Here is a 25,838-nt window from a genome sequence, read left to right as displayed (position 1 = left end):
CCCTATTTTGTCATCTTTACGAGGGCAGATGTTCCTTATCTTATGTGCCAACTTTACGAAGTTTAAATTAGAACACCTTATCCAGGGTGAACAATTGTTTTTGTTCCCAAAGGTCGGCCTGTCGGAGCCATGCACCTTCTGTTTCAATAAGGTTATTTATTCAGGGTCAACAACTGTCTTATCTCAATAGCCAGAATTCTTTCACAGCTATTTCATCGTTAGGTTTCTAAATTTGCAAACCCAGTTTGTCCTGTTTAAATAAGGCCAGAATTCTTTCATAGGATAGTGTCTTCTTCTGAATAGGTTCTATGGCTTATTCCTTCACAGTCCTTTGTTAGGCTTTTTAGAAATGGACACAACATTAGCCTATTTCCAATTGCTGGACATCCCCTCTTAACGAATTAATGCTTCATAAATCTCTTCCCTTGTCTTTCTTAGTACTCTGGAATAAATGCCATCTGTTCCTCAGTGTTTATTTGTTTTCACTTCTACCTCGTTTATGTTGAAGGTGTTAGTCGTAGTTGGGTTATTGCTGTGTAGTGAGGGGGAGGTAATCACTTGGTATTGTTTATCAACTATCTTCTGCTCATCCTGAGTTTCAGCCACAGGTTCTCGCCTCCTCTGACTACCCTCATACTGTTCTACAGGGATAGAGCAGGCGAATGGGACTGACTGGATTGCTCTACAGAGAGCTGGCATGGACTCGATGGGCTGAATGGTCTCCTTCTGTGCCGTTATGACTCTGACTCTGTGACTCTTATGTTCAGGCAGTTACCTTTTGTCTCTCTAGTTATCAGGCCATTCTTGGTCCCTTTCACCGTTGTTTTAACATCAGGCAACTTGCTTCCAGAGCTCTGCCTGTGCTGTTCTTGAAGGAGCTACTACATGTTTACGGTAATTGACAAAAGAACCAGAGGCGATACAAGGGGGGAAAAAAGTACGCAGCAAGTTGTTATTGTCTGGAATGCACTGCCTGAAAGGGTAGTCGAAGCAGTTTCAATACTAACTGGTAAAAAGGGAATTGGATAAATACTTGAAAAAGAAAAATTTGCTAGGCTATGAGGTTGAACTAATTGGATAGCTCTTTCAAAGAGCCAGCACAGGCACAATGGGCCGAATGGCCTCCTTCTGTGATGTATCATTCAATGATTCCAGACAGCATGAAATAGTCAGGTAACTCCAATATCCACATGGTTTACATTTTTTGAACGATTTTGATGTGCTAACAAAAAGTTACGCCGCTGCCTTCCTGTCAATTTCTGTCTCTTTCTACACCAGTGTATCGGAGTCTTTCTCCAGTGTATCGGAGTCTTTCTCCAGTGTATCGGAGTCTTTCCCATTTCTCCTGCTGTCTGGCATTCTGTTTACTGCATGTCTAGCCTCTGGTATTGTATATCCAGCTTTAGAGATGGCTGAAGTTAAGTGGGGAAGTGAGTCTGTATGTCTACGTAGACTTGAACAGGTTAGGAAAGAGAGACTTGCATTTATATCGCGCCTTTCACGACCACCGGATGTCCCAAAGTGCTTTACAGCCAATTAAGAACTTTTTGAAGTGTAGTCACTTTTGTAGTGTAGGAAATGTGGCAGCCAATTTACGCATAGCAAGCTCCCACAAACAGCAATGTGATAATGACCAGATTATTTTTTTTTTAGTGATCTTCATTTCTTAATTTTCTTATAAGCAATTTTTCTTGTGAATAAGTAACACTGTCAAGAGCTTTAAGTTTTCTGAAAGTCCTTGTATTTGCAAGTCTCAAGCATCTTACTTTTATTTTGTGGGGAAATGAATCAACAATTACATTTTCTAATGTCTGAAGATTATCTTACTGCATAATGAGTGGAGCTCTCAGCTGGCACTGTGCAGGTAACTTCAGTCACAAGATCATAACTTGGAAGGCTTCTACTGAAGCGTGACTGGATTAAATTCAGACACCAAGTAAAGAAATTTGAGCAGCAAGCAAGGTTCAGGCAAACTGCACCACTTGGAGTCATGGGAGTTCAAGATCAGCGCAAAGCTTGCAAACTTCTCCGTTGTCTGGAATAATAAATTGTCCAATTGTTTTGAATGCATACATATTTTTGGAAACTTTGTCCAATACAATTGCAAAGAAAAAGATACGTTTTCAGTGTAAATTTATTTTAAAAATTTATAATCGATCATTGTGTGTATAATTGTGTGGGTACCACTGGAGAGGTACCACCAACGCTGCTTCTGCAAGATCCTGCAAATCCATTGGCAGGATGGGCTCACCAACGTCCGTGTTCTCGCTCAGGCCAACATCCCCAGCATCGAAGCTTCGACCACGCTCGATCAGCTCCGATGGACGGGTCACATTGTCCGCATGCCTGATAGGAGACTCCCAAAACAAGCGCTCTACTTGTAGCTCCGGCACGGCAAGAGAGCCCCAGGTGGGCAAAGGAAACGCTTCAAGGACACCCTCCAAGCCTCCTTGAAAAAGTGTAACATCCCCACCGGCACCTGGGAATCCCTGGCCCAAGACCGCACAAAGTGGAGGAGAAGCATCCGGGAAGGCGCCGAACACCTCGAGTTTCTTCGCCGGGAGCAAGCGGAAGGAGCGCACGTCAACCCAAGCATCCCACCCACCCGCCCCTTCAACCACCGTCTGCCCCACCTGTGACAGAGACTGTAGGTCCCACATTGGACTCATCAGTCACCTGAGAACTCAATTTTAATGTGGAAGCAAGTCATCCTCAGTTCCGAGGGACTGCCTAAGAGGAGAATTGTGTGTGGAACTCGCTACCACAGAAAGTGGTTGAGGCAAATAGCTCTGCTTTCAAAAGGAACTAGACAAATACATGAGGGAAAAGGGAATAGAAAGATATGCTGAAAGGCTGAGATGAAGTAGTTGGAATGGGAGGAGACTCGTGGGGTATAAACACTAGCACAGACTAGTTGGGCCAAATGGCCTCCTTCTGTGCTGTATATTCTGTGTAATTTAATGCCTTATATTATCCGCCTTCTGCATCCTAGTGTAAACATAGAAACATAGAAGATAGGAGCAGGAGTAGGCCATTCGGCCCTTCGAGCCTGCTCCGCCATTCAACGAGATCATGGCTGATCATCCAAACCCTAGCACCCGGTCCCTACACCGACAGCCATCCCACCCAAGCCCTATCCCCGTAACCCCACGTATTTAATCCCCCCTAACACTAAGGGCCAATTTTTATCATAGCCAATCAACCTACCCCGCACATCTTTGGACTGTGGGAGGAAACCGGAGCACCCGGAGAAAACCCACGCAAACACGGGGAGAATGTGCAAACTCCACACAGACAGTCACCCGAGGCCGGATTTGAACCCGGGTCCCTGGCGCTGTGAGGCAACAGTGCTAACCACTATGCCACCGTGCACGTGCAAAATGTACGAATGATAATTGTGTGTACGTATGGAGGTGTTCCGAATAATTCAAATTTCAAATTTTCTAGTAGACATCAGTTGTGTTTTTAGTTTATGCTTAAATTATTCAGTCTGGCTTGTGTAACTATTTCTCAAACATTATGCAAACTTTGGAGGTGATAGATTTACTGACTGATTTGCTAGAATCATAAAACTGTTTTGTCAGATTAACTCCTCATTAGAACCTGTTAAATAGAATCTCAGAAATTTACAGCACTGAAGGAGGCCATTTGGCCCATCGTGTCTGCGCCAGACGAAAATGAGCTATCCAGCTTAATCCCACTTTCCAGCGCTTGGTCCATAGCCCTGTAGGTTATGGCAATTCAAGTGCATATCCAAGTACTTTTTAAATGTGAAGAGGGTTTCTGCCTCTACCACCCTTCCAAGCAGTGAGTTCCAGGATAGGATGACAGGATTGTCTAATTAAATGTTACAACAACAACTTGTATTTATATAGCACCTTTAACGTAGTACAATGTCCCATGGCGCTTCACACGAGTATTTTCTGGGATGAAGGGTAAAATGTAATTATTCAGTAAATTGTGTGCCTACTGATTCATCTTATGTGGATGCTATTCTGCAGTTTCCATGCAGCATGAAAAGGTTAGGAATATGGCTATGCCAATCGTTCTGTAGAAATCAGCATAGTGCAGTGTTCCAGGATGTGAATGAATGTAGTATTTATTTGCAGAGACTAATTAAATTTGAGAAAAATTACTTCTGCATATTGATGCAATATCTCTAGTTTATATGATCTTTAAGTATTTTATTTATATATTTATGCAAAGTTAAACGCTGTTGAACAGTTAGCATTTTATTTACTTGACTACTTCAAAGAAATTGCTTTACTCCAGAGGAGGCGTAGGGGGTCAGGGAGGTTCGAGGGTCATGTTTTCCACCATCTTCTTTCAAGACTGCGCATTGTGTGCCCCCAAATAAGCAAAGGCTCGTCTGTTTCATCAAGAGAGCAGCAGCATTCTGAAAGCAGCAGATTAACCCCTGGTGGACTGCTGGTTATTAGATTTTAGTTAGATAGTTCTCATAGAGTCATAGAGTTTTACAGCACAGAAAGAGGCCCTTCGGCCCATCGTGTCTGCGCCGCCCATCCCTCCCTGTCCAGTCTAATCCCATTTTCCAGCATTTGGTCCATAGCCTTGTATGCAATGGCATTTCAAGTGCTCATCCAAATGCTTCTTGAATGTTGTGAGGGTTCCTGCCTCTACCACCCTTTCAGGCAGTGAGTTCCAGCTTCCAACCACCCTCTGGGTGAAAAAGTTCCTCCTCAAATCCCCCCTAAATCTCCTGCCCCTTACCCTGAATCTGTGCCCCCTTGTTATTGACCCCCCTACTAAGGGGAAAAGTTCCTCTTTATCTACCCTATCTATGCCCCTCATCATTTTGTACACCTCAATCAGGTCCCCCCTCAGCCTTCTTTGCTCCAAGGAAAACAACCCCAGCCTGTCCAGTCTCTCTTCATAGCTGAGGCGTTCCATCCCAGGTAACATCCTGGTGAATCTTCTCTGCACCCTCTCCAAAGCAATCACATCCTTCCTATAGTGAGGCGACCAGAACTGCACACAGTACTCCAGCTGTGGCCTCACCAGCGTTTTGTACAGCTCCATCATAACCTCCCTGCTCTTATATTCTATGCCTCTGCTAATGAAGGCAAGTATCCCATAAGCCTTTTTAATCACCTTATCTACCTGTTCCGCTGCCTTCAGGGATCTATGTACATGTACACCAAGGTCCCTCTGACCCTCTGTACTTCCTAGGGTCCTACCACTCATTGTGTATTCCCTTGCCTTATTTGTCCGTCCAAAATGCATCACCTCGCACTTTTCCGGGTTAAATTCCATTTGCCACTTTTCCGCCCATCTGACCAACCCGTTAATATTGTCCTGTAGCCTGAGGCTTTCCTCCTCGCAATTTACCACCCCACCAATTTTCGTGTCATCTGCGAACTTACTGATCATACCCTTTACATTCTCATCCAAATCATTAATGTAGATCACAAACAGCAAGGGACCCAGCACCGATCCCTGAGGTACCCCACTGGACACAGGCTTCCAGTCACAAAAGCAACCTTCGACCATCACCCTCTGCCTCCTGCCACTCAGCCAGTTTAGGATCCAACGCGCCAAGGTCCCCTGGATCCCATGGGCTCTTACCTTCTTGACCAGTCTCCTATGCGGGACCTTGTCAAAAGCTTTACTGAAGTCCATGTAAACCACATCCACAGCATTTCCCTCATCCACACACCTAGTCACCCCCTCGAAAAATTCAATCAGATTGGTCAGACATGATTTACCCTTGACAAAGCCATGCTGACTATCCCCGATTAATCCTTGCCTCTCCAAGTGGAGACTAATTTTGTCCCTCAGAATTTTTTCCAATAATTTCCCTACCACAGATGTTAGGCTCACTGGCCTGTAATTCCCTGGTTTATCCCTGCTACCCTTCTTGAATAATGGTACTACGTTAGCTGTTCTCCAGTCCTCTGGTACATCCCCTGTGGCCAGAGAGGTTCTGAAAATTTGTGTCAGAGCCCCTGCAATCTCCTCCTTTGCCTCACACAACAGCCTGGGATACATCTCGTCCGGGCCTGGGGATTTATCCACTTTTTGGCCTGCTAAAACCGCTAGTACCTCCTCCCTCTCGATGCTAATATGTTCAAGTATGTCACAGTCCCCTTGCCCGACTTCTATATCTACATCGTCTTTCTCCATAGTGAACACTGAGGAAAAAAATTCATTTAAAACCCCACCTACTTCATCTGGCTCTACACACAGCTTGCCACTTTGGTCCCTAATGGGCCCTACCCTTTCCCTGGTTATCCTCTTGCCCTTAATATACTTATAAAACATCTTAGGATTTTCCTTTATTTTGCTCGCCAGTGTTATTTCATGGCCCCTCCTCGCCCTCCTAATTTCTTTTTTAAGTATGCCCCTGCACCTCTTATACTCGTCTAGGGCTTCCACCGTCTTTTGTCTTTTGTAACTGCCAAAAGCCCCCCTTTTTTTCCTAATGCATTTTTGTATATCCTTTGTCATCCAAGGTTCCCTTTGCTTGTTGGTCCCACCCTTGACCTTTACAGGAACATGTTGGTGTTGTACTCTCTCTATTTCCCTTCTGAAAGCCTCCCACTGTTTTGATGTGGATTTTCCTATAAGTAGCTGCTCCCAGTCCACTTTTGCCAGATCCTGTCTTATCTTATTAAAATCGGCCTTCCCCCAATTTAGAACCCTGATTTCCGGGCCGTCTTTGTCTTTTTCCATGACCACCTTAAATCTCACCGAATTGTGGTCACTATCGCCAAAATGCTCTCCTACAGACACTTCCACCACCTGCCCGGCTACATTCCCTAGAATTAGGTCCAGTACCGCCCCCTCTCTTGTAGGACTTTCTACATGTTGGCTCAAAAAGCTTTCCTGGATGCACTTTAAGAATTCTGCTCCCTCCAAGCCTTTCACACTCTGACTGTCCCAAGTTCTCTTGTGCCTTATGCTGAAGACCGCTCCTGTTAGCGAGACCTTGCTCCTTGTGAACTGGAATGTGACTTTACATGCACAATATAGAGTTGCTTAAGAGGTGAGCAAAAATATGTGCTACTGTATTTGGTCTACGTCTCCTAGACTTGAAAAAGCACGATAAATACTATTAGACTGTGGTTCAGGCTATAAACATTTATCAAAAATAAAAGATGAACAGCAACAATAGACAATACAGCAACTTGCACTGTTTTTGCTAAACATGTAACTTCAGCTTCCTGTTCAGGAAGAAAAGTAACAAGTGACACTGCTAATTCTATTGATAATATGAAACTTGGTAAAGCCTTCCTCAAATTCAGCTCTTACTCTTGGATATTCAAAATGGTCCACAGATCCACGCAAGAGCCATCTTCATGCAAGCTGTGGTACAGTGATACCAACATAGAAATGGAGTCCTGGGAGCATGCTGCTTGGGATATACCTTGTGTATTCTTTGAGGTTGACAATTGAACTATAGAATAAGAAAAAGTGCTTTCCATAGTTGACCCAAGCTTATCAAGTTGAGGAATGTTTCCTGAACAACCCCAAGTGCAAGACCCCAGTTGTTTACATGTGTTCACTTTACCTTAATTTGATATATTTTAGAACAGAATAAGCAGTTTGTATTAGGTGATTGCTATTTGGTTTGAAATCCAAACTTATTTCCATAGGAACTGTGATTTTGATGTGGCACTTTGCATACCAGACTGGGAAAACAGCTAGCAGTAGCCAAATTTCAAGTGGCATCTCAGATATATAAATCCAGTTTTCTCATACAAGTATTGTTAGTCATTATTTGGCCTATGTTTTTCCTTTTGTGAATTTCTAGTTTTGAGTATATTTGATCATTAGTTCAATTTGTATAAAGTGGCCTAGCTTGATAGTTTCCACCTTCAAGCTGCTTACATGAAAATGTGTTGGAGAAAGCCTAAATGGTAGCACCGGTGTCTTCAATAATCCTGTTGAATGGTCTTCAAAGCAGCTTATTGCATACACTGGATTACACACAAGATTTTTTTTCCTTTTTCTGCAATTTTCCCTTTCTGAAGGTTTTGACTCCTTTTTGGAGCACAGTTTAAAGAGTGCAATTTGCACACTCATACCTTGCTTAAGTAACCATTCTTCATATCTCTTCTCTTAGGCAGTCCCTCGGAACCGAGGATGACTTGTTTCCACATTAAAGATGAGTTCTCAGGTGACTGATGAGTCCAATGCGGGACCTACAGTCTCTGTCATAGGTGGGGCAGACGGTGGTTGAAGGGACGAGTGGGTGGGGTGCTTGGGTTGACTTGCGCTTGGCTTCCGCTTGCTCCCGACGAAGAGACTCGAGGTATTCGGAGCCTTCCCGGAATCTTCTCCTCCACTTTGTGCGGTCTTGGGCCAGGGATTCCCAGGTGTCGGTGGGGATGTTGCACTTTTTCAAGGAGGCTTTGAGGGTGTCCTTGAAGCGTTTCCTCTGCCCACCTGGGGCTTTCTTGCCGTGTCAGAGCTCCGAGTAGAGCGCTTGTTTTGGGAGCCTCGTATCGGGCATGCGGACGATGTGACCCGTCCATCAGAGCTAATCGAGCGTGGTCAAAGTTTCGATGCTGAAGTTGGTGCGCCTATCCTGCCAATGGATTTGCAGGATCTTGCGGAGGCAGCGTTGGTGGTACCTCTCCAGTGCTTTGAGGTGCCTGCTGTACATGGTCCATGTCTCTGAGGCATACAGGAGGGCGGGTATTACTACTGCTCTGCAGACCATGAACTTGGTGCCGGGTTTGAGGTCCTGGTCTTCAAACGCACTCTTCCTCAGGCGATCGAAGGCTGCACTGGCACACTGAAGGTAGTGTTGGACTTCGTCATCGACGTCTGCCCTTGTTGACAGTAGGGTCCCGAGGTATGGAACGTGGTCCACGTTGTCCAAGGCCTTGTCGTGGATTTTGATAATCGGGGCAGTACTGTGTGGCGGGGGCAGATTGGTAGAGGACCTTTGTCTTACGGATGTTTAGTGTAAGGCCCATGATCTCGTACGCTTCGGTGAAGGTGTTAACGATGGTTTGGAGTTCGACCTCCGAGTGTGCGCAGACAAAAGCGTTGTTTGCATACTGTAATTCGACGACAGAGGATGGGACGACCTTGGATCTGGACTGGAGGCGACGGAGGTTGAACAGTTTCCCGTTCGTTCTGTAAATTAGCTCCACTCCAGCGGGGAGCTTACTGAGGGTGAGATGGAGCATTGTAGCAAGGAAGATCGAGAAGAGCGTTGGTGCGATGACACAGCCTTGCTTGAACCCGTCCGTACGTGAATTGGGTCTGTGGTGGATCCGTTGGTCAGGATCACGGCTTGCCTGTCATCATGAAGCAGGCGGAGGATGGTGACAAACGTTTGAGGGCATCTGAATTTGAGGAGGACACTCCATAATCCCTCATGGTTGACAGTGTCGAAGGCCTTTGTGAGGTCAAAGAAGCCCATGTACAGCGGTTGGTGATGTTCCCTGCATTTCTCTTGTAATTGGCGTGCGGTGAAGATCATGTCCATTGTGCCCCTTAGCGGGCGGAATCCGCATTGCGACTCTGGGAGGAGCTTTTCGGCCACTGGGAGAAGGCGAATGAGGAGGATTCTTGCGATGACTTTCCCTGTGGCAGACAGCAGGGAAACTCCTCTGTAATTACCGCAATCGGACTTGTCACCTTTCTTTAAGATGGTCACAATTACGGCGTCTCTGAGATCCCCTGGCATGCTCTCCTCCTTCCAAATAAGAGAAATTAGTTCATGAATTCGCGCCAGTAGTGCTTCTCCGCCATGCTTTAGTGCCTCGGCAGGGATTCCATCTGCTCCCGAGGCCTTGTTGTTCTTCAGTTGTCGGATGGCCTTCATATACATGTTTAGCTGGTGAGTGTCAGCGGGCTAATTGACTGCAGGAACATCCTGATCCTCCTCCAACATCCACACATGCACATTTCCAACATGGATCACTGGTTAGTTACTATGAATTTCTGGTAATAGTTATTGCTCGCCAACCTTTTCCCCCCTAACCCAGGATGCTAAAGCCAATTGTAACACTCCTGCAAGGCTCAGCTATAGAACTATAATACTGTGCCTCTCGTCACAGCTTAAAACAGCTAAGCAACCAGTGAGTTCTTGATATTCTGTCTCAGGTTCTGAGATTTTTTAAACTGTTTGGCCTCGAAATTCACTGGGGCCCCATTTGGGGCCAGTCTCACCAGGGCGCCGGAAGTACTGCCCCAGAAGGAGTCGCGGCCGCCCACCGCAAATTCAGTTTCAGCACCCCAGACGGAAGCGCGGCGCTACTCGAGGTGCCCCACATCCCTCTTGGGGCGCTGCAACTGAAAATCGCCGCGCAACGTGCCGCAGCACCACACGCTGCGGCACGATGCGCTGCAGTATTGCAGGCCTTCCTCCCCTTAAAGGGGGGGGCCTGCTGCAGCGCGCTCTAAGTGTGCGAGTGCCGGCAAAAGAGCCCGGCACCGAGGAGAAGTGCCGGGCTCTTGGGACACAGCCAGCACAACGCGGGGGGGGGGGGGGGCGGGGGGTGGGGGGCGGCGGCGCGGAGAGGTGCTGGCAGGTGGCCAGCAAAAAAAATGGCCGCCCCGCACCTCAGCGCCTCTTCCGCCGCAGGTAGGCCCCCCTGAACTGGTCGCAAATTGCGACCGTCGTTAAAGCAGGGGCGCTACCAAATTTCGCGATCGGGGTGGTAGCGGGGCGCTTCGCACACCGATGACGTCCTCGGTAGCGGCGCAGCGCTAACGGCTAGCGCCGCCATTAGCGTCCCACTAAATTTAGCGGGACGCGTGGCCAGTGGCGTAAAACCCACTAAGTGCTCTCTTTGGGCGCTAACGGGTGGCGCAGCCCACTGAATTTCTAGGCCTTTGTGTTTATGTTCCACAGATAGACTTATAATGATGGTGGCCCATCATTGGACTGTTAATTAAATCTTAGTACAGGAAAAACAATTTGAGTTCACCTGGATGAAAATTAGTTCATGATCTGTGAACTACATTTATATCAATTCATGTAAAATATTTTCCACTTACAATTCGGTTCACGATTATTCTACGTGCAGAACAATCTTTTTACAGCAGTTGCATGCAACACATGTTTTCATGGCATTTGTAAATTCATTGTAATTGGCCAGGGCGTATGAATCTGTTACTTGATGATTTAATAAATTCTCAGCCTGATGTATTTATAAGTTCTTGATGAAATGAGGGACATGCTGTCAAAGTAAAATACAGGGCATTAAGCGCCAACTACATGTGCAGACCAGACCAACTAGGGTAACGACATTACAGGAGATAATCCTGATGCAATATTTTTTGGTGACAAGTCCTTCTACTATTAGGATGTGCCTTCTTTAACCTGCCTAGGGTCTGGCTTAGGGTTTTTAAAATTCTGTTGGATGGGAAAGCTTCTTATATATTGGGCATTAATATTAAATGTCTGTAAATAAATTTCTACTTAAAAAGCATCCTGTGTACTTTCTTCCAGGAGTAATTGGAAGACGGATTACACTGAATAACTTGATGTCCAATATCTGTAGTACCAGGACAGAAATGCAGCATAACAGACAGCATTCTGTTACATAAGATTACGTAGGATATACGGCACAGAAACAGGCCATTCGGCCCAACCAGTCCATGCCGGTGTTTATGTTCCACTTGAGCCTCCTCCCATCTTTCCTCATCTAAACCTATCAACATAACCCTCTATTCTCTTCTCCCTCATATGTTTGTCCAGCTTCCCCTTAAATGAATCTATACTATTCGCTTCGACTACTCCCTGTGGTAGCGAGTTCCACATTCTCACCACTCTTTAGGTAAACAAGTTTCTTCTGAATTCTGTATTGGCTTTCTTGGTGACTATCTTATGTTGATGGCCTCTAGTTATGCTCTTCCCCACAAGTGGAAACATTCTCTCAGTATCCACTCTATCAAAACCTTTCATCATTTTATAGACCTCTATTAGGTCACCCCTCAGCCTTTTTTCAAGAGGAAAGGTGTAAAGTCTGTGGGTTGTTTAGTTAATTAATACACAGACTACCAGAGTAACTTAAAACAGGACTTTACTATTCGAAGGTCAGGGCGAATCTGCCCAATAAATCCTGACACAGCACTTATATACCGGTGTGGTCACCGTCGGTATTACAGTATACAGAAGCCAACAAAGTAGTGCAACACCTAAAGTAGTTCTCTTAAAGGTGGACGGTTACATACAATAGTTCTCTTAAAGGTAGACGGGTACATACACTACAATCCTCCCTTTTTAGCTTACAACATACTGATTCCCCATTAAACATACATTATAACATATATACAACTTTATGCAAGACAGTTCACAGATTCAGTCTCTCTGGAGGTTTCCGGACTCTCTCCGGATAATGCCTCGGTGGTGTCGTAACTCCCGGCGGGGTAGTAGGTGCTTCTGGCAAGGCGATTCGGCTTGAAGGACAGTGTCAGGTTCATCTGATTCCAGTATTACCAGATCGGAGGTAGGTGTTCTGGGTATCTCTGTCTCAACATTAACCGTGTAAGGTGGTGGAGTAGGTTGGCCATTTGTGGCTGACCCTATGATCTGGTCAACATGGCGCCTTATTATACTGTCCCCAATGTCCACCGTATACATCAACGGCCCTAGCCTTTTTCCCAATAGTTCCAGGCTGCCATTTCTCGGTACGGTAGTCCCGGGCCAAAACTTGTTGACCTATCTGAAAAGATCTAGTTGGCCTTTCATTCATGCCCTGGAATTGCCGGTTCTCTACGTCCCTTCTGACGTTTGGCTTAAGCAAATCCAGCCGGCATCTTAGTCGTCTATTAAAAAACATCATGGCGGGAGTTTGATTTGTGACCGCATGTGTTGCATTCCTGTACGCCAACAAGAAGCTATCCACCTTATGTTGTAAGTTAATGGCTTCATTACCCATGGCCTTTATGGCCTTCTTGAAGGTCTGGACAAACCTTTCAGCCAATCCATTGGAGGCGGGATGGTATGGGGCTGACGTGTAGTGCTTAACCCCATTGCTCTTTAAGAATTTCTTGAATTCTTCGGACACAAATTGCGGTCCATTATCAGAACAGATCTGTTCCGGCAGCCCATTCCTAGCAAACATGGTCCTTAACACTGTGATGGTTTTTTCCGTGGTGGCGGTGGACATCTTTATTACCTCCGGCCACTTGGAGTGTGCATCCACCGCTATTAGAAACATTGAGTCCATAAATGGACCAGCAAAGTCGATATGTAGCCTTTGCCAAGGAGATGAGGGCCACTCCCATGGATGCAGAGGAGCCTGTGGTGGCGCGTTTTGGACCTTCTGGGATCCTAGACAGCTCTTAGTGATTTCTTCGATGTCCCCATCAATGCCTGGCCACCACACAAACGCTCTTGCTAGGTTCTTCATTTTCACTCCACCCAGATGTCCCTCGTGCAGCTCCTTTAACACCTGTTGAAGTTTGGGTGGAATCACCACTCTCGATCCACACATCAGGGTTCCTTGACACACTGACAGCTGTTCTTTTCTCTGCGAAAATGCTGGCAGCGTTGGTTCGCCCTGTGCTGGCCATCCCTCCACCGTTAAATCATAGACTCGTGAGAGAGTTGGGTCATTTCTTGTTTCGTTTTCGATCATCGAATTTGTTACTGGTAGACATTCCACTATGGATGAGTGGAACATCTCTACCGGGTCCACTGTAGTCGCTTCTTCTACTATCGGCAATGGCAAGCGCGATAACCCATCAGCATTTCCATGCTGTTTGGACCTTTTGTATTCGATGTCATATTGGTGTGCCCCAAGTAACACGGACCACCTCTGTAACCTTTGCGCTGTCATGGTGGAAACGGCCTTGTTAGGGTTGAATATGGACACCAACGGCTGGTGGTCTGTCAGTAATGTGAACTTCTTGCCCTGCAGATAATTGAATTTCTTTACGCCCCACACAAGGCTGAGGGCCTCCCTATCTATTTGAGCATAATTTCGCTCCGCGGAGGTCAATGATCGGGACGCGAATGCCACTGGCCTTTCCGAGCCATTTGGTAACTTATGTGAAAGTACTGCTCCAATTCCATAGGGGGAAGCATCACAAGCTAGACGAAGAGGTAACGTTGGGTTGAAATGAGCCAACACTTCTTCAGGGGTAATCAACGCCTTGCTTCTGCGAAAGGCCTTTTTACATTCCTCACTCCACTTCCATGGTACTTCTTTCCGCAACAGAGCATTCAGCGGATGCAGCACCGTGGATAGATTCGGCAGAAACTTGTGATAATAATTAATCAACCCCAAGAATGATCTTAACTGTGATACGTTTTCCGGAGCGGGGGCCTTCACGACAGCTTCTATCTTGTCAGGTGACTTGTGCAGCCCCCCTCGGTCAATGACATGACCGCAGTACGAGATCCATTTTTGGAAGAACTCACATTTCTTGCGATTAACTCGAAGGCCATATTCCTTCAACCTAGTGAGCACCAGTTTCAAATTTGTGAGGTGTTCTTCCTCGTCTTTTCCCGCAATCAGGATATCGTCTAAGTGACACTGCGTGCTTGGAATTCCTTGTAATACCTGCTCCATGGCCCTCTGCCAAATTGCTGGAGCCGAAGCTACCCCAAAAACCAGTCTATTATAACGATACAAGCCTCTGTGTGTGTTGATGGTGAGGTACTGACGCGACTCTTCCTCGACTTCCATTTGTAAGTATGCCTGTGCCAGGCCTATCTTGGTGAAGTGTTCCCTCCAGCCAACGAAGCAAAGATGTCTTCAATCCGCGGAAGCGGGTATTGTACCGTGTGAAGCACCGGATTCACTGTGATCTTGAAGTCTCCGCAGATGCGGACCTTCCCCGGTCCCCCTGGCTTGTTACTTGGTGAAGACTTCATGACGGGAACAATGGGCGTGGCCCACTCACTCCAGTCCACTTTTGACAGTACCCCTGATCGTTCAAGTTCTTCCAGTTCTGCCTCCACAGCAGGTCGTAACGCGTAAGGTACCGATCTGGCTTTGAAAAATTTTGGGCTTGCATGTTCTGCGATCTTAACCTTTGCTTTAATTCCTCGCAGTGTTCCCAGTCCTTGCTGGAATACCTCTTTAGCTTCGTCCAATATTCTGGACAACCGTTCAGGTTTGACATCTTCCTTTCCGGAATCTACCGTCATGGTGTTTAGTGAATGCCAGTCTATCTTTATTTTCCTGATCCACTCCCGTCCCAGAAGTGGTGGACCTCCCTCAGGCAACACATACAGGTCCATCCTTTGGTGATCTTTGTCCTTGTATCTCACCTTGACTTCTATCTTTCCGATGGGGTATACTTTGTGCCCCGTGTATGTCTGCAATACTAGTTCCGTATCCCGTAGGGGAATATGCTTGAATAACTTTTTATAATCATGCTTATTCATGACCGTCAACGCCGATCCGGTGTCCACTTCCAGTTTCACTTGGACTTTTGCAATCTGTAGTGTGATCCAGATAGCTTGTCGGTCAGCTTCATTACTCACATTGTGAATTCTCAGACTATCCAGTTCCTTGCAGTTGGAGTGTGAGTCCGAATTCTGTTCTTCCAGACTCTTCCTAGTCACCTCATGTACCTTTCTGTACCTCTTTTGTGGTGACTCATTATTGTTGGTCTTCTTTCCTGACCGGCATACCTTAGCTATGTGACCGAGCTTGCCACATTTCCTACATTCCTGGTTTTTAAACCAGCATTGGTTCTGGTTGTGTGTTGTCTTCCCACAACGATAGCATTTCGTTGTACCCGAAGTAATTTGCTGCACACAGAGTGCCGCTGCCTTTAGCTGCATTTCCGCCGTTCCTTTCGCTGCGGCTTCGTTCGATGCAGCAATAAGGACAGCCTTATCAAGTGTAAGATCGTTCTCTTCGAGCAGTCGTTTTTGTGTTTCTTCCTTCGACATTCCGCACACGAATTTGTCTGAGTGCCTCTGCCAGATTTTCCCTAAACTGACAGTGTTTCGCTAGCCTACGCAGTTCAATCAGGTACTCCGCGTTGCTTTCCTCTTTCCGTTGCGTTCTCGCGTAAAATTTGGATCGTTCCACTAACATCAGTGGTGCGGGGTTAAAATGATCCTTCAGGACAGCAACAATATCATCGAAAGTCTGATCCGCCGGTTTAGCTGGTGCTGGTAGATGCTTCAAGAGCCCGTATGTCTTCGCGCCCATCGAGTTTAGCAAGGTTGTAGCTTTGTCATCTTCTTCTATTTTATTGGTCTCACCATAGATCTCAATGCGCTCCACATACGTGGCCCAGTCTTCTACCTCGGAATTAAAATCGTTGATGTTACCACGCTTAGGCATCTTCCTCTCTTCCTGATAACACCACGGATTATTTCTTTAAATTTTCTTTTTTTTTTCTTCAAGATGGCGGTTCCCGCGAAAATGGCGGTTTCCCGCGCTTATCTTCTCTCCCCGCCCACTTCAATGGCGGTTCCCCGCTTCTGTCTTCTTCTCCGCCTAATGGCGGCTTCCCGCGTTTCTTCCCCAGGCGGGAGGGGTACACTTTCCCCACGGGCGACGGCCGCTGGCTTTCAGGTTCACAGCCTGCGCGTCGACTTCAGTGCTTTCCCTTTTCTCGGCAGGGCAACCGGCGCTGGGTACACCCCGTTGACGGCGAACAGTTTCAGCCACTGGGCTGGCTCTCACTCAGTTCCCCTTGCTCGGGCTCTGTCTCTCTCCCGCTCGCTCGGCTCTACCGGCGCTGGGTACACCCCGTTGACGGCCAACAGTTTCAGCCGCTGGACTGGCTCTCGCTCAGTCTCCCTTGGTCGGCTCTGCCTCTCCCGCTCGCTCGGCTCCCAATCGCGCCTCCCAGCCCTCTCGCAGTCCGGTGCTTCCCTCCCCGGCTGCGGCTGAGTTTTTATATCTTCCCGCGCCTACGCTCCCGGTCGCAGCGCTTCGTGGCTTCGGTCGCTGCCCGGCCTTTTTCGCCGGTCGCGGTCTAGCTGTCTCACGACGCCGTTGCGTCCCCAGCCTGTCTGTACCGCGGCTTCCTTGCTCCACGCTGCCCCAGTCTCAGCGCCTCTGGGCCCGACTTCTGTCCGGCTCCTTTCCCCCTCGACCGTGGTCGAGTGCACCGCCCTTATCCTCCGGTTATTCTTTTTACTTTTCCCTTACTCACAGTCACCGTGGCCGGCTTGCTTCTCATGCTGATCGGCTCACTCCTCACCGTGGCAGAAGGGACAGTCAGTGCCTGTTGCTGATGGAAGTCTTTGTCTCTGAATTCTTCCTCCTTTCCAGCTCTGCAGACTCGCATTTTCTCCCAGCAGAATGACGAGGGCGGTTGCCTCTTCTCGACGCTCGTTAACTGCTTCGGAAGTATTGTTGCCGCAGGGTACGATCGGACTCGTCGCCACTGTAAAGTCTGTGGGTTGTTTAGTTAATTAATACACAGATTACCAGAGTAACTTAAAACAGGACTTTACTATTCGAAGGTCAGGGCGAATCTGCCCAATAAATCCTGACACAGCACTTATATACCGGTGTGGTCACCGTCAGTATTACAGTATACAGAAGCCAACAAAGTAGTGCAACACCTAAAGTAGTTCTCTTAAAGGTGGACGGTTACATACAATAGTTCTCTTAAAGGTAGACGGGTACATACACTACAAAAGGGACCCTGCCAGTTCATCCTTTCCTGATATGTATACCCTCGCATTTCTGGTATCATCCTTGTAAATCTTCTCTGCACCCTCTCCAGTGCCTCCATATCCTTTTTATAACATGGCAACCAGAACTGTACACAGTACTCCAAGTGTGGTCTCACCAAGGTTTGATACAGGTTTAGCATAAGTTCCCTACTTTTCGATTCTATCCTTGGTTTGTATTTTTAATGACCTTGCTAACCTGTGGTGCAACTTTGTGATTTGTGTATTTGTACTCCGAGATCCCTTTGTTCCTCGACCCCACCTAGACTCGCACCCTCCAAGTGATGTGACCTCCCTACTCTTCCTACCAAAATGTAATACCTGACATTTGTCTGTGTTGAACTTCATTTGCCAATTATTTGCCCATTCTGCAAGTTTATTAATGTCCTCCTGTAATTTGTTGCAGTCCTCTTCAGTATTGACTATTTCCCCCTAATTTGGTAACATTTGCAAATTTAGAAATTGTGTTTTTGATTCCAAAGTCTAAATCGTTAATGTAAATTGTGAACAGCAGTGGTCCCAGCACTGATCTTTGTGGAACACCACTACCCACCTTCTGCCACTGTGAATAGCTACCCTTTACTCCCACTCTCTGCTTTCTGTCTTGAAGCCAGACAGCAATCCATTCTGCTACTTGTCCCCTGACTCCGCATTCTCTGACCTTGTTCATCAGTCTATTATGGGGTACCTTATTGAAGGCCTTCTGAAAATCCAGATAAATTACATCTACTGCATTACCCTTGTCTACTCTCTCTGTTACCTCTTCAAAAAATTCAATAAGGTTGGTCAAGCAAGATTTTCCCTTTTGAAATCCATGCTGACTATTCATTATTATTATTTTCATTTCTAGATGTTCTATTCTCTCCTTTAGTAGGGATTCCATTATTTTTCCTACCACTGATGTTAAGCTGCCTGGTCTATAATTCCCTGGACATGTTCTATCCCCCTTCTTAAATATAGGCATTTAGGCATTACATTAGCTATCCGCCAGTCCTCTGGCCCTACACCTTTTTCTAACGAATTATTAAATATGTGTAGTAATGCCTCTGCTGCCTCTTCTCTAGATTCTTTTAAAATGCGTGGATGCAATCCATCCATTAAATTCAAATAGTCAATTTTGAAATCCAATTTTCTAACTACTACTGTACCATTGGTATTTATCACAACGCAGCTTGTGTACAACCAATAAGACTGCAACATTGGTGGCTCAAAATGTGGAAATTGGAGCTGTCCACTTGTTCAAATGTTAGATGTTTTATTTCCATATTCTCCATTACTTGTTCTCTAAAGAATAGGGTCCACAGATGTGCAAACATCGCATGCATAATGCCAACATGGAATGTACAGTGTACATGCTGGCATCACAGCTGTAATTGGCATACATCTGTGACTTTTTTTTAAAAAGGGAAACTTAAAAAAAAAAAAAAAAAAAAATTTGGGATGAAATTGCTTTTACTGATCTGCTAGCTAATAAAAACCTCGAATTTATCATAGAATCGTAGAATAATACAGCACAGAAGGAGGCCATTCGACCCATCGTGTCTGTGAAAGAGCTATCCAATTAGTCCCACTCTCTGGCTTTGTTCCCAGAGCCCTGTAATTTTTTTTCCTTCAAGTATTTATCCAATTCCCTTTTGAAAAGTTATTATTGAATCTGCTTCCATTGCCCTTTCAGGCAGTGCATTCCAGATCACCACAACTCGCTGCTTAAATTTCTTTTTCCTCATGTCGCTTCTAGTTTTTTGACTATCACTTTAAATCTGTGTCCTCCTTATTTACTCTAGCAAAACCGTTCATAATTTTGAACAACTCTTATCATAAATGTAAAATAATCAAAAAGGCTGATGGGATGCTGGCCTTTATATCTAGAGGACTAGAATATAAGGGGGTAGAAGTTATGCTGCAGCTATACAAAACCCTGGTCAGACCACACCTGTGAGCAGTTCTGGGCACCACACCATAGGGAAGGATACATTGGCCTCGGAGGGAGTGCATCATAGGTTTACCAGAATGATATCTGGACTTCAAAGGTTAAGTTATGAGGAGATATTACACAAATTAGGGTTGTATTCCCTAGAATTTAGAAGGTTAAAGGGGTGATCTGATTGAAGTTTTCAGGATATTAAGGGGAAACCGAGAGGGCAGAGAGAGAAACTATTTCCACTGGTTGGGGATTCTAGGACTAGGGGGCATCGTCTAAAAGTTAGTCAGACTTTTCAGGAGTTAAATTAGGAAACAGTTCTACACACACAGGGTGGTAGAAGTTTGAAACTGTCTTCTGCAAACGGCAATTGATGCTAGATCAATTAATTTTAAATTGGAGATTGATCGCTTTCTGTTAACCGAAGGTATTAAGGGATATGGGCCAAATTGAGTTAGTTTGCAGATCAGCCATGATCTCATTGAATGGCAGAGCAGGCTCGAGGGGCTGAATGGCCTACTCCTGTTCCTATGTTCCTATTAACCTTCTCTGCTCCAAGGAGAACAACACCAGCTTCTCTGGTCTCTCTACATAACTGTAGTCCTCATCCCTGATGCCATTCTGGTAACTCCCTTCTGCACCCTCTCTAAGGCCTTGACATCCTTCCAAAAGAGTGGTTACCAGAACTGGCCATAATACTCCAGTGTTTTACAAAGGTTTAGCATAACTTCCTTGCTTTTGTATTCCATGCCTCTTATTAAAGCCAAGGATCCCATGTGCTTTTTTAATGACCACCTCAACTTGTCATGCCACCTTCAAAGATTTGTGTACATACACCCCAGGTCTCTGTTTCTGCATCCTCTTTAAAATTGTACCATTTAGTTTATATTGCCCCTCCTTATTCTTCCTACGAAAATGTATCACTTCTCTGCATTACATTTCATCTGACATGTGTCTGCCCATTTCACCAGTCTGTCTACGTCCTCCTGAAGTCTGTCGTCCTCATTGTTTACTACATTTCTGAGTTTCGTGTCATCTGCAAGCTTTGAAATTATGCCCTGTACACCCAAGTCCAGGTCATTTAATATATATCAAAGAGCAGTGGTCGCAGTACCGAAACTGGGGAACACCACTGCATACTTCCCCCCAGTCTGAAACGACTGTTCACCACGACTCTCTGCTTTCTGTCTTAGTCAATTTTGTATCCTCACTGCCACTGTCCCTTTAATCCCATGGGTTTTAATTTTGCTAGCAAGTCTAATATGTGGTACTTTGTCAAACGTCTTTTGAAAGTCCATACAGTATATACAACATCAACCACACTAACCTCATCAACCCTCGGTTAATTCATCAAAGAAGTAAATGAGTTTAAAATTTTAATGACACTTATTTTACATCTCATGGTTTTTGTGCACTGGGTGACGCTGCCACTTTCTTATATTGTTGCATCCCTAAAACCAGTTTGCATCAGCACACAATTGGTAATTTAATAACAGTAATGTTAGCTCGGTATGGAAGTGATATATACAATGAGTTTTCCCTTCACTCTGCATAAGGAAGAATTTATACCGAGCTGAATCCAAATAAATAAGTTTGTGCTGTGAAGGTTTACTGATAGATGGAAGCTTAAATTGAATGTGAATTTAAGGCTGCCCAATGGTTCTGCTCAGTGTGGCACGGAGTCATTCCAAAGCAGGAAAGTCTCTGGTTTGTTGCTGGACTGTACCAAATTAGCTAATGAGAGCTGGGTTGGCAGTAACAGTATATTTTCTCACTCCTGGAGTAGAGAAGAGGAAAAAACAGCCAGGGTTCCTGTTTTTGATTCTGTCCTGTGACTCTTGCTAGGAAGTGCACAGAAGAACATATTGAGTGATGACAGGATCAGTGTTGGATGTGGTACCCCTCCTCTTCCCTTCCGCTCCCATCAGAGTTACTCACATCTGTAAAAAGCATTCCGTTATGAGTCACTGATGCCAGGAAAGGAGAGGACAAAATGGAAAGAATTTACACAACAGGCCTTTGGAGTTTAAAAATGCTCTACGACTGAGCTTTAATGCATTTGTATTTAATGGCAATTTGGTATAGTATACTCTCGCAAACCAGGACTAAGCTGTCACTGCAAAATTTGTCAGGTTATTTAGAATGTCAGAATGAAGGATTTAAGACAGCTGTTATGGGACACCAGCATCAAGAATAGTGCAAAATGTTTTGCAGCCATTGTATAGTAATTGTAATTGAATTTGTCTGGCAGTCGGTACTTACAAACTTCAATTGAAGTATTCTGACTCGGAATAGGAGCTGAAGAAACAGGCCAATTCCTTGGTGACACGGCTGAATTATTAGTAATTATAAAACAGTATGGATAACACAGGATATCTGAAGCAGACATAATGCTGAATAAAGAGCTGGAGAACTATTTTGATACAGGCAAAATGCTCACCAAGAAAAATCCTGAAATTCGAATATTTCATTTACTGAGAACAATCAAGCATGTAGAAAAACACAAATTGGTGTATCAATCAGATCACTGAACCATGAAGCTATTAGTTGTGCTAAAAGCAAATGTGAGGATCTCATAAAATTAAGAATGGTTGTAATTTTCTTAGAACTACTATACCCCGTTGAACAAGCTCTGATCTGTAACAAACTAGTAAATCTTTTTGCTTTGACAAACCTGGAGTTATTGGTTTTTCAAGAAAATAAGCACTGGAGTATGACATTAGCAGACAATGAATGCAAAAGACCCTGTTCCCCAAAGAACGCTCCACTAATCGCAGATTTAGATAAAGCAGTTAAATTAAACTAGATTTACTGTACTGGGAATCATGCACATCAGTGTTGTCAGTAAATTGGATATCCACCAACACAGTTTTTCTACATGCTTGATTGTTCTCAGTAAATGAAATATTTGTTGGATAACATTTTTCTATCCCTGTCATATGAGCATGGACTACAAATGTGTATAAAAATGTCAATTTGCTGGTCATACTTAGAGACATGACTGCCACACCAGGCTGCCCACAAGTGGCTTCGAAACTATTCTTGGCCCATTTGCCTCCGGAACAGTAACTGAGATTTCTCTCCTTCTGTGCATCATATAACATTACTATCTCAGGTATTTGGTACAGCCATCAGGCAACCTGGATTTCCAGCGACGGTCAGACGAGGAAGGAGCTGGACCATATATTGGTCTGGGATTACAACATAGTTAAATCATCCTGGATTTACAGAGGCACAGAAGCACCAGCCAGTACTCATCACAACTTCCTTGTTGCAAGAATAACAATTGCCTCTCAATTTCAACCTGAGAGTGTACCTTATATGGCACATGACACACAATGTATCTGAGAAGTCAGAACTTGCCAACAAGTACTCTCTCAATGCAAACACGTTTGATGCACTTGGTACTCTACCAGACGAGGTAGAATCAGCCTGGACAGCCAGAAGCATAGTTATGAGAAGCCGCAGATAATCGTCCTCTGACTGAAATACCACAAGCAAGGGAGGAAGGCAGAGATGCATTCTGATTCCAACCCTATTTTGTCATGCAGTGGATTGGATCCTCATTCACAGCTCTGAAAATATTACCTGAAGTCAGGACACAAGCAATCTCACACGCATTGGAGAGCTTTCACTGTGAGGCAGCCACCTTTAGGCAACTGCTTTTTTGGGGCAAGACAAAAGTCTGGAGTGTCAGAGCAAACGTTGCGATACAAGTGCCCAGATTTTGCGGTGATAATGATGGCGAAGCTGTTGATGTTCGCTGTCATTACCCCTCTGAAACTGACTGCAACTTAAGATTTAGCGCATTCGCAGATAAAGGTGGAAATCCTGAACTTGCGGTCAGTCATTCTCTGCTCCACCACAGTGTGCGCTGTGGAACTCCCCAGAGCCGACAATCAGTTGAAATCACATATAAGGACAAAAATGTCCCCTGTTACGATGGAATATCACTGTAAAAAAAACTATAAGCTTGTTGAAAGAGGTATAACTGGGTTTTTAACAGCATACTGACTGCTGAACAACCGTTCTGGCCCTGACAAACTAAATTTATATTTGTGGAATGTCAAGTTTTTCCATTAATATGATTAAGAATTACAAGTTTTTAATATTTTTTAAGTTTGTTAAAGCCTTGTGTATGTCTCAATCTTTATTTTGCTCTCTGTAAAATTTATAAAAAGTAAATTAGATTCTCTGCATTTTACTTCCTGGTTTGTTGTCTGTAAGAATTCTTCAATGTGATTGGCTGCTTAGCCAGCTTGATGACATCACTGTTGCTGGACGCTTAGGATTTGCTTGACTTGGCATCAAATTCAAACAAAGGTCGGGAGAGCTAAAATTCACGCCACAGAGATCGCTAGATCTTTGTGGGCAGCTTTCTTCGAGGTCAGCAGCGAACGAGTTAAAAGGTGAAAATCCCGACGACGGCACGAATCTATCAGACCTGCGTCCTTCCAATACTTTTATATGGCTCTGAAGCATAGACTCTGTAAAGTTCCCGTAAGCCAGGCACTGAAGATTAGAATCGAGGTTAGGAAGGGACACTGGTCTGCTCTGGATTAGAAGCGGTTGGTTAACCTGGCAATATCAGATCAGCAATGATCTAATGGAACTCTGACACTTGGAATGGTCGTGAACAGTTGACGCTACGTACCTCTTCTGTCTAAGCACAATTGCTCGCTTAGCTGCTTAGCCTTCTCTGCTCAAGAAAACTTGTCCTCATATCTCAAGGCTTTTCTACTAACTATGTTTTCTCCCTGGTATCATCCTGGTGAATTTATGGCTTTAATGCCCCTTCTATAACAGGGTGCTCAAAAATGCACACAGTACAACTGTGGCCAAATCATTGCCTTGTACAAATGTCATAATCCGTTTGCTTTTTTACTCTATGACCCTATTTAAAATCCAAAATGCTAATGGCCTTTTTTATATGACTTCTTCTACACCCCGCTCTCTATGTACAAGTTCAAATCATTTGTCTATATATTATTGAGCACTGGCTCCTGGGCTACACCACTTCCAACTGTTCTTCAATTTGACAATGCCTACTAACCATTTCGTATCTGTTAATCTGCCATCTTTCTGTCCATGCTACTACATATTTTTGCTAGACAAAGGTATAAAAGGATATGGAGCCAAGGCAGGTAGATGAAGTTAAGATACAGATGAGCAATGATATAATTGAATGATGGAACAGGTTCCAGGGGCTGAATGGCCTGCTCCTGTTCCTATTTCCTTTTATAACACACTTGCAGTTTTTCTCAAAAACTTCATTGAACGTACTCTAAAAATCTATATGCACTCTATCTATCTATCTATCTATCTATCTATCTATCTAATATTCTGCACGCATACAATCTGTCGCTTCCAAAAAAAATCAAACAAGACTTTCCTTTTAAAAATTGATACTGGTTGCCCTTGATTATCCCGTGCATCTCTAAATGGTTATTAATCTGATCTCAAATTATGAATTCTAAGAATTTGCCCACAACTGACTTTACACTAGCTGGTCCATAGGCACCTGGTTTATCCTTCCCTGCCCCAAGATCTGTCTTGAACAGAGGTTGTTCTCTTCTTAGGCAGTCCCTCGGAACTGAGGATGACTTGCTTCCACACTAACAATGAGTTCTCAGGTGACTGAGTCGAATGCAGGACCTACAGTCATTGTCACAGGTGGGGCAGACGGTGGTTGAGGGGCGGGTGGGTGGGGTGCGTTGGTTGATGTGCGCTCCTTCCGCTGCTTGTGCTTGGCTTCCGCTTGCTCCCAGCGAATAGACTCGAGGTGTTCGGCGTCATCCCAGATGCTTCTCCTCCACTTTGTGCGGTCTTGGGCCAGGGATTTCCAGGTGTCGGTGGGGATGTTGCACTTTTTCAAAGAGGATTTGAGGGTGTCCTTGAAACGTTTCCTCTGCCCATCTGGGGCTCTCTTGCCGTGTCGGAGCTCTGAGTAGAGCGCTTGTTTTGGGAGTCTTGTATCGGGCATGCGGACGATGTGGCCCGTCCATCGGAGCTGATCGAGCGTGGTCAAAGCTTCGATGCTGGGGATGTTGGTCTGAGCGAGAACACTGATGTTGGTGTGCCTATCCTGCCAATGAACAGAGGTGTTACACTGGTATCCCTCCAGTCCTCTAGGGCAATTTACATAGTGAAGAAGAACTGAAATGTGTGGTCAGAGTCTCTTCTAATTTCTTTTTCATCTCCTTCAACAGCATAGGTTACATGCCATTAGGGGCAGCAGCGTTAATTACTCCTCTTCTCCACCAGCTCCCCGTCGTCCTCATCAAAAAAATAATTGTACTCAGCACCTATAGGATTGCCCCATGTGGCATCAGC

At 45.1% G+C, this 25,838-nt stretch overlaps 1 protein-coding gene across 17 annotated transcripts in view; it reads left to right on the top strand.

Moving 5' to 3' along the window:
• Positions 1–25,838, top strand: part of LOC147114610 (focal adhesion kinase 1) — a 630,568-nt gene that overhangs the window by 271,815 nt on the left and 332,915 nt on the right. The window lies entirely within an intron of this gene.

This window comes from Somniosus microcephalus, chromosome 7 (assembly GCF_052327205.1).
Source record: "Somniosus microcephalus isolate GS21.2 chromosome 7, FLI_Smic_1.0, whole genome shotgun sequence".
Lineage (NCBI taxonomy): Eukaryota > Metazoa > Chordata > Chondrichthyes > Squaliformes > Somniosidae > Somniosus > Somniosus microcephalus.
Note: the sequence above shows the minus strand (reverse complement) of the source record. Positions and strands in the feature narration are given on the sequence as shown.